Source organism: Hordeum vulgare, chromosome 4H (assembly GCF_904849725.1).
Source record: "Hordeum vulgare subsp. vulgare chromosome 4H, MorexV3_pseudomolecules_assembly, whole genome shotgun sequence".
Classification (NCBI taxonomy): domain Eukaryota; kingdom Viridiplantae; phylum Streptophyta; class Magnoliopsida; order Poales; family Poaceae; genus Hordeum; species Hordeum vulgare.
In genome coordinates, this window is record NC_058521.1 from 289,534,106 (window position 1) to 289,544,533 (window position 10,428).

Below are 10,428 nucleotides of genomic sequence, written 5' to 3' on the forward strand. Positions count from 1 at the left end.
GTGGCAACTGTTATTACTTTCATATAAGCCGTGTATGTGGTGTCGCTGAGACGCCCAAGTGTGGCACACATAGTAATATTTATTTTCACAAGTCCCTTTATGCGGTGTCGCCAAGACGCACGACTGTGGCTTGTACTGCTTATCGTTTCGAGGTGTCGCCTGAGACGCCCGATCGAGAAGCTTATATTTACTGCTACCCTTCTTCCTGCTTGAATATATGTTTTGGTGGAAATGTTTTGTATGAATAAATGCATTCATGAATTAATTCATATGGTATGATAGAATTATTAAGTGGTTTATGCACGCATCTCACCTGCTTTAACTTATCTGTTTTCTTGATGTTTGCGAGTACATTCAAAGTACTCACTAGCTTGCCCCTGGATATTGTCTTGGCCAGATTGCTTTCAGAGAGGAGCACGATGCCGTCAACCCCGGAATGTAGGAGTCGAGGATAAGAGCTTTGCGAGACAGGAATTTATCCAGGTCAGTTGTTCCTGTGGGAATGGAGTCCCATGGGCACTGGAGATTCCTCGAGTTGCTTCCGCCGTCAATCTCAGACCTTATCCAAGCCAGTGGACCTTTATGGTTTGGTAACCTAGATTTTGTATTTCCTTGGGATTTCTGTATCAAGTGAGTGTCCACCAGCTAACAGTAGTCGTCGGGCTGGTGAACACAAATGCTAGATTTCTAGAAAAAAAATTCAGAAAAATTGGTCGCTACATGCGGTTCCTGCCTTTAGCTTCATCTTGCTTGGTCTTCTTACTAGTTAAAACAACATAAGGAGGGGGTGTTCTTGTGTCAGAGAAGATAGCATGGAAGACAATGTTGGGCATGTCGTTCTGTGTTGAGGCACGCTGGCTCAAAGACATAGAACCTTGCCTTGACCGTTCATGGATTTTGGTTTCAAGAGTAGGATGACCAAGTGGTTTTTTGCTTCACCATCTCATTGTGACCCTGAACCATCTGCCCAGATTTATTCTTGAGATGCTCAAGAGCACCTTTGGCAGCAGCACAACACTCACAAATTCGCCCTTCAGATCTTTCTTGAAGAGCTGATATCCTTGAATTCGATTGGTTGTGAGGTTGTGCATATTTCTCTTGAACATAACCTTTTCATGGCAAATCTTTTTGCGCTGCTGCACAACCCTTTGAGAAACTGTGAGTTCTTCGTTCACCAGCCCTTGAAAAGTGACACTTAGTCCTATTGCTAGTTGTAGGGCATCGATGGTGATAGTGATGTATGTAAACCATTTATTAATGAACTGGTCTATGCTTTTTACATCAATGATAGGTATGTCTTTGAGACGATTTCCCTCTTTCTCTTTCCGCTGAATCAACTTTGCGACGGCTTCATCATCATACTCATTATAAGACAGCTCAACCATATTAGCAACATCCATCAAGGAGAGGGATGGCTTCGGACCATGGGCACTAACAAGTTTTCACTTCAGTCTTCTAGTAATGTGAGAATCTTCGTGTGGGTCAGTTGCTGCAACTGGCCTTGATCTGGAGGCTTGAGGTGAAGCTCTTGGCCCTAAAGCCTTTGCATGCTTAATATTTGAATCATTTCAAGTCTCAAGCCTTGAAGCCCTTGCTTTCTCCTTTTGCTTCGGATGTCCAGCTGAAGGTTGATCTTCCTCACCACATGTTTCCTCTGCCGCAGTGCAACCAAGGATGCTGGATGGATCAAGTTGCTTAGGCATTAGGGGTCGTACCATGCACGGGTAGAAGCCATTCTGTATAGCTTTGGCCTTTGTCTTCAGATGCAGATTCTTGTATATGATATTTGTCCAAGGAGCCTTTTTGGCATTATTCTTGGCATATTCATCTGTTAGAAAGCGGTAGTTGTACCACACCTCGACCCAATATCTTCGGATCCATTGGATCCGGATCTTGCGCCTTTCACCAGAATTATACTTGTACATTTCATATAGATCTGGTGGAAGATCTTCGGTCGTATCCACAGGTCTTTGTCTTCCACCCTTCTCGGGAGTGTTATGTGTGGCCATTCTCTTTGACTTTGTTAAAGATTTGATAGATGGGTTCAGATGAGAGCATGCTCCAGGTGAGTCTAGGTGTATCTCCAAGTAGTCTGCAAATGAATTCGAACTATGAGATCCTAGCGATTCTGCCACAAACATGTACATGTCAAAGAATTAGAGATGTGAGGGAATAGACAAGGTCATATGCATTCTCAGAAGATTTTGAAGATCAAATATTTTCTGAAGATACTTACCTCATTCACCAAAGATTTTCACTTTTGCTCAAGATAATGTGGTTTCAGATTTGTAAAAGTTCAAGAATTTGGACAAGTGAGAAACAACCCATAGTTTTAACACAAGTAAAAGTATTGAGCAAATGGAGATAGATGTGTTGCGAGCTATTGGATCTATAGTGGAAAAACAACTTTCGAAGATTTATGGTAACTTTTAAGATCAACTATTCGGTAAAAATCATTGAACGAAACAAGCTATTCAACGAGGCGAAAAGGCGACGAGGCAGCGAGCTAGGAGATGAAGATGGAGACGTTAGAGTAATAATGGAGCTCGGGGTAATGTATTTATAAGGATCGGATGAAACAGGGACATCCGATATTTTTGGACGGATTTGCCACGGACTCTTCGGCTTAGTAGGGAACGTGCCAAGCATGCAACATGTGTGACAACCCACTATCTCCGATTTGTTGTGCCGGGGGCGGGAATTTGGCGTTTGGCCGGTAGAAAGATAAGTGTGAAAAACATTTTAACTTCTTGGTTGGATTTGTCTTTGGCGCGCAATGATGCTGCGAAGACAATCAACACGTGTCATTAAAATGCATATGACTGGAATTGAATAGTGTTAGGAGAGATAAGCATATATGAGGTGTAAGGATCTGATCACATTTTTCCTAGATAATAATCGAAGATATAGCTATAGGCAAGATGATGTAGAGGACAAAACTCCAAAGTGTCTCATATGACATATCCAGATGACAAGTGTTCAAGTTCAAAGACAACCACACAATTCGAAGATAAATATATGTGTTTGAAGACATAGATGAAAAAAGGAAGATAAAAGAAATGTCTTCATGAGGGGTTGGTGGTGCTGCCCATCGTATAAGAATGTTTAACCCAGGCATGGCACACAATTATCATGGCACTTTGAACTCATATTCTTCATTAATTTATTCACACTTTGATAGATTTCAGGCTCCGCAAAACCCTAAAGATTCGAACTCAGTGGCGTGTACGAAGATCTCTCACTGATTCGCCTCACCTAGCTCGCTACTCGCTTCGGATGGCAATAAACTCACTCGATGGTGAGGGAAACATAGGACACATCAGTTTCCCTGGTTCGGGCCGCTGTGAGGCGTAAAACCCTACTCCTGCTTCGGTGGATTGCCTCTCACGGAGGTTGGTGGATGAACTAGTACAGTGCTTGGGCGCCTCCGGAGGCTGGGTGACCTTGCGTGGTGCTAGTGGGTGATTGAATGATTCGAGGATCGGGTCCCCTTCTATGAAGAAACCTATCCTCTATTTGTAGTGGTGGCCCAGGTCCTCTTCCCTTATCGTTTCTGCAGGAAGGGATCCTACAACGGCCCATTTTGAAGAGGAACAAGGGAACATGCTCCCCCTGTCCAAAGGTGGTCCTCGCAGCAAACTGGCTTCCGCGCAGCAGGGCCGGGCCTAGGGATGACGTATGTCCTGCTGGCGAGCGGCGATGAACGTGTTGCACCGGAAGGGAAACCTTTGGAAGATGCCTTGGGAGCCCCGGTACGTTCTTGTCCCCTTTGCACTAAAGGGGAACTCCACTGCCTTACTGTCTGTTGCTCGCATGTCCTTCTCTTGCGTCACCCTTGACTCCTGAGGCTGGGCTCTCCTCGGAATATCCGGCGCTCCATAGGGGTCCTGAGGAGGCCCCCTGCGGGTCTTGATGCTATTCCTCCTCGTGAGGCTTGGCCCCTCACGAGGGCCCTGCCTTGAGCGGCATTGAGCACGTTGGTTTGCTTCATGAACTGGGCCGGCCCTAGGCCACATGTAGGCAGGTCTGGGTATCCCCATTCCTAGAACGCCAATAGTAGAGCCCGAGCCCACGACGCGCTCGGGTTGTCTTCTGGGCGAAGCCTCGGGGGCGACCTGAGATGCCACGGCCCCCAGGAACCTGTTGGCCATGCCGGTGCGCGTCACGTGGCTGGTGTTGAGTCTTCCTTGTCTTCTGCCTCCACCCGAGTTATTAGGAGCCTTGCTTGTTGCCTCGGTGCATTATTGCTTTCCTTCTCCCAAACACGCTCTTCCTCCTTGGTCTCAAACTCCAACCGACATCCCCAGATCTAGCATCACGCGGCCTGCTACTCCGACAACAGACCTTCCCTGGCAACGGTGCCAGGAATCCTTCTGTCATGGGCTACGCCTATAACGACTTCCTTAGCAAATATGCAAAGGATTTCCCCGCAGCCTTGGAGCCTTGTGTTGGTGCTCCCTTGAAGAGGAACGGGTGATGTAGCACAGCGGCGCTAAGTATTTCCCTCAGTTTGAGAACCAAGGTATCGATCCAGTGGGAGAATCGTGTCGAGTCACAAGTATCTGCACAAACACAAAGAGCTTGCACCCAACGCTATGAAGGGGTTGTCAATCCCTTATAGATTGTTTGTAATGTGAGAACTGAAAGCAAAAAGTAAACAAAGAAAAGTAAAAGCGAAAGTGGAGACGATAGTTGTGAATAGACCCGGGGGCCGTAGTGTTCACTAGTGGCTTCTCTCATGAAAGCAAGTAGACGGTGGGTGAACGAATTACTGTCGAGCAATTAATAGAACCGCGCAAAGTCGTGACGTCATCTATGGCAATGATTATATCTATAGGCATCACGTCCAAAACAAGTAGACCGATACTTTCTACATCTACTACTATTACTCCACACGTCGACCGCTATCGAGCATGCATCTAGTGTGTTAAGTTCATAAGAACAGAGTAACGCCTTAAGCAAGATGACATGATGTAGATGGACAATCTCATATCTACGATAAAAGCCCATCTTGTTACCCTTGATGGCAACAACATGATGCATGCCTTGCTGCCCCTTCTGTCACTGGGAAAGGTCACCACACGGTATGGACCCAAAACCAAGCACTTCTCCCATTGCAAGAATCATAGATCTATTTGGCCAAAGAAAACCCAAGACTTGGAGAGACTTACAAGATATCAAATCATGCAAATAAAAAATTAGCAAAGACTCAAATATAATTCATACATAATCTGATCACAAATCCACAATTCATCGGATCTCGACAAACACACCGCCAAAGAGGATTACATCGGATAGATCCCAAGAAGATCATGGAGAACTTTGTATTGAAGTTCCAAGAGAGAGAAGAAGCCACCTAGATACTAACTACATACCCGTTGATCTGAAGTGGACTACTCACGAGTCATTGGAGAGGCGATGATGTTGATGTACAAGCCCTCCAACTCCAAAGTCCCCTCCGGCAGGGCACCGGGAAGGGTCTCCAGATGAGATCTCTCGGAAACGGAAGCTTGCGGCGGCGGAAAAGTGTTTTCGTGGATGCCCTGATTTTTTCTGGATTTTTGGGAATATATAGGCGAAAGAGCTAGGGCAGGTGAGCGCTAGGGAGGCCACAAGCCTGGTAGCCGACGCCCCCTGGTGGCGGCTACACGACTTGTGGGCCCCCTGTAGCTCTCCTGCCTTGGCCCTCAAGTCCCCCGATCTTCTTCTGTTCTGGAAAAGATCATGGTCACATTAACTAGGCATATCAATGAGCTATGGAGATGCTCATCAATAGATATCAATGTGAATGAGTAGGGATTGCCATACAAATGATGCACTAGAGCTAAGAGTAAGTGAAAGCTCTTCAAGAAAACTATTGGGTGTGCATCCAACTTGCTTGCTCACGAAGACCTAAGGCAAATTTGAGGAAGCCTATCATTGTAATATACAAGCCAAGTTATATAATGAAAATTTCCCACTATCTATATGGTGTTGACAAAACGAGAGACTCTCAATCATGAAGATCATGGTGCTTAATAAGCACAAGTGTGGAAAGATAGTAACGTTGTCCGTTCTTTCTTTTTCTCTCTTTTTTTTGGTGGGCTCTTTGGCCTGTTTTTATTTTTATTTATTTTTATTTTGGTGGGCATCTTTGGCCTCTTTTATTTCCTCACATGTGACAATGCTCCATCAATGATGATCATCACACTTACAACTCAAAACTTAGAGCAATGATGACTCTATATGAAATGCCTTCGGTTGTGTACCGTGGCAATGATCTAGCATGGCATAGACATTAATGGAAACACCATGCTAGCTATCTTAATATCATGCAATGGCAATGTAGAAGTTGTGGCACATGTCATGGTGGTAGTTGCATGGCAATATATCTCGGAATGGCTTTGAAAAAGCCATAGTAGGTAGGTATGGTGGCTGTTTTGAGGGAGGCTAATGGTGGGTTTTGTGCACCGGTGAAAGTTGCACGACACTAAAGAAGATAGTGATGGTGGAAGGTGAAAGTGCATCTAAACCATGGACTCCACATTAGTCATGAAGAACTCATAGTAGTAATCGAAACAAAGCATTCAACGCATACTCCTAGGGGAAGGGTTGGAAGGTATAAACCATCGCGCGATCCCGACCGCCACACAAAGGATGACAATCACTAGACTAATCATGCTCAGACTTCATCACATAGCGGTTCACCATACGTGCATGCTATGGGAATCACTAACTTCAACACAAGTATTTCTAGATCCACAACACCATACTAACATAACTTAAATAGTACCGCAACCACAACTCAAAACTAATTGAGATGAACCAAACTTCTCTTACTATTCAATGCACATGAAGGTGGAAGTTTTCATATCCCTTTGGATAACTACCCCTTTTGAGACTACTTTCATAGCATAGATCAACTACCAAGCCACGCGCTTCCGTGCTCTAAAAGATATAAGTGAAGCACATAGAGCAAAATCAACTAGCTCAAAAGATATAAGTGAAGCACATGTGAGCTGAATTGTCTAACCAAAGGATGTAAGTGAAGCTCGACAAAATCACGGTGAGTGCATGTCTCTCTCTAGGTGTGCAGCAAGGAAGATTGTGACACAACAAAAATAAAAGACTCCTACGATACAAGATGCTCCAAGAAAAACACATAACATGTGGTGAATAAAAATATAGCCCCAAGTAACGTTACCGATGGATTGAAGACGAACGAGGGGATGCCTTCCCGGGGCATCCCCAAGCTTAGGCTTTTACGGCATCCTTGAATCATCTTGGGGTGCCTTGGGCATCCCCAAGCTTGAGCTCTTGTCACTCTTTATCTCTTTGTCCATAAGAACTTCACCCAAAACTTGAAAACTTCACAACACGAAACTTAAACAGAAACTCGTGATAACATTAGTATCAGAAAGCAAACCACCACTTCCTTAGGTACTGTAGAAAACTTAAATCCTACATATGTTGATGTTGGGTTACTTTATTTTAAATCTTCCATGGCTAATACCCCCTGATACTATCCATAGTTTCATCAAAATAAGCAACCAACTCAACAAAAACAGAATCTGTTAACAACAGACCAGTCTATAGCAATCTGTATACTTCCTATACTTCTCGTACTTCAAAAATTCTGAAAACTTATGACAGTCTGAAGAATTGGCATAGCAATCAGCAGCAAAAAGAAATCAACTCAAAAGCTCTTATAGAAAAAAAGAAAATTCTTTTCGTGAGCAGAAAGTTTCTATCTTTTCCAGCATGACCAAACGATCATCCCCAAGACTAATCATAACAGTTTTACTTGACACAAACGCAAAAAGAAACACAAAAAAAAAACAATCATAACAGAATTATGAAAGTGTGGAAAACACAAAACAGAAAGAAAAAGGATAAATTCATTGGGTTGCCTCCCAACAAGCGCTATTGTTTAACGCCCTTAGCTAGGCAAAAGGTGATGGAATCACGTATAGTCATCTTTGGTGCTCAAACCATAAGTAGCCCTCATCATAGATTCATAAGGCAATCTTATTTTATTTCTAGGAAAATGCTCCATGCCCTTCTTTAGAGGAAATTGAAATCTAATATTCCCTTCCTTCATATCGATGATAGCACCGATAGTCCTTAAGAAAGGTCTACCAAGAATAATGGGACATGAAGGATTGCAATCTATGTCAAGTACAATGAAATCCACGGGTACATAGTTCTTATTTGGAACAATAAAAATATTATCGATCCTTCCCATGGGTTTCTTGACATTATAATCCGCAAGATGCAAATTAAGAGAACACTCTTCAATCTCATGAAAACCAAGAATGTCACATAAAGACTTTGGAATCGTGGAAACACTAGCACCCAAATCACACAAAGCATTGAATTGATAGTTTTTTATTTTGATTTTGATAGTAGGTTCCCACTCATCATGAAGTTTTCTAGGTATAGAGACTTCTAATTCGAGCTTCTCTTCAAGAGATTTCATCATTGCATCTACGATATGAGCGGTAAAGGCTTTGCTTTGGCTATAAGCATGTGGAGAGTTTGCAATGGTTTGCATCAAAGAAATGCATTCAAACAAGGAGCAACTATCATAATTGAATTCCTTAAAATCCAAAGTGGGAGCTTCATTACTACCCCAATATTTTGATTTCTTCTACTCCATTCTCCACACCTTTATCATCAAGATAGGTGGACTCCGAATCATTGGGGCGTTTTTCAACCAAAGTGGATTCATATCCAGCCCCTTCATCAATAGGTTTGACACGCGAAAACAAAGATTCAAGAGGAGTCACACCAAGCACTTTAAGATCTTCGTGATATGCATCACTAGAACGCACCCTTTTAAACCATTCATGCCTAGCACGAATTTGGGCGGTTCTTTCTTTGCTCTCATTCATGGAGACACGCATAGCTTTTAAAGTTTCATCCAAGTCGACCTTGGGAGGAGCACATCTAACTTTCAAAGCATCAATATCACAAGATATCCTATCAACGCTCTTAGCCAAATCATCTATTTTGAGTAGTTTTTCCTCTATGGACGCATTGAAAATCTTTTGAGAGTTGATGAACTCTTTGATATTACTCTCTGAATCAGAGGGTAATTTGTTGTGATTTCCATAAGTGTTGTTGTAGGAATTGCCACAATTGTTAGAGGAGTTACTAGGAAAAGGCCTAGGAACATAGTTTCCTCTAAAAGCATTGTTGTTGCCAAAATTGTTCCTACCAACAAAATTAACGTCCAAACTAGCATTGCTACTCTCAATCAAGGAAGATAGTGGCATGTCATTAGGATCTAAAGGAGCATTTCTACTAGCAACCAAATTCATCAACTCGTCCATCTTAGCACTAAGAGAGTTAATTTCTTCTATAACGTGTACGTTTTTGCTAGTAGGTGACCTTTCAGTGTGCCACTGAGAGTAGTTGGTCATGATATTGTCTAGGAGTTTTGTAGCGTCTCCTAACGTGATTTCCATGAACGTCCCACCTGAGGCGGAGTCCAAGATATCGCGAGAAGAAAAATTCAAACCAGCGTAAAAGATTTGTATAATCATCCACAAACTCAAGCCATGAGCGGGACAATTTCTAATCATTAACTACATCCTCTCCCAAGATTGTGCAACGTGTTCATGATCAAGTTCCCTGAAATTCATGATATCGTTACGTAGGGAGATAATCATAGCCGGCGGAAAATACTTGGATATGTAAGCATCTTTGCACTTATCCCAAGAATCGATACTATTTTTAGGCAAAGAAGAAAACCAAGTTTTTGCGCGATCTCGCAACGAGAAAGGAAAAAGCTTCAAGATAATCACGTCATTATCCACATCTCTTTTCTTTTGCATATCGCAAAGTTCAATGAAGGTATTGAGATGGGATGCGGCATCTTCACTAGGAAGGCTAGAGAATTGCTCTTTCATAACTAGATTCAGCAAGGCAGCGTTGATTTCATACGATTCCGCACTAGTGGCGGGAGCAATCAGAGTACTAATAAAATCATTATTATTGGTACAGGAGAAGTCACAAAGTTTTGTGTTTTCAGCCATGATGACTTCAACAAACAAACAAGAACACAAGCAAGCCAGAAAACTGGCAAAGGAAAACGGCAAAAGGCAAAAGAAAATGGCAAAGGAGAAAGGCAAATAAAAACGGCAAATGAGAAAGGCAAATGAAAACGGCAAATGTGAAGTGGGGGAGAGGAAAACTAGAGGCAACTGGCAAAAAAAGTAAATGCAAGATATGAGTTTATGACACCTACTTGGATAGATCTTGACTTGATGTCTCCTCGGCAAGCGATCCTCCTCCCCGGCAACGGCACTAGAAATCCTTCTGCTACTGCGACAATAGACCTTCCCTGGCAACGGCGCCAGGAATCCTTCTGTCACGGGCTACGCCTATAGGGATTTCCTTAGAAAATATGCAAAGGGTTTCCCCCGCGGCCTTGGAGCCTTGTGT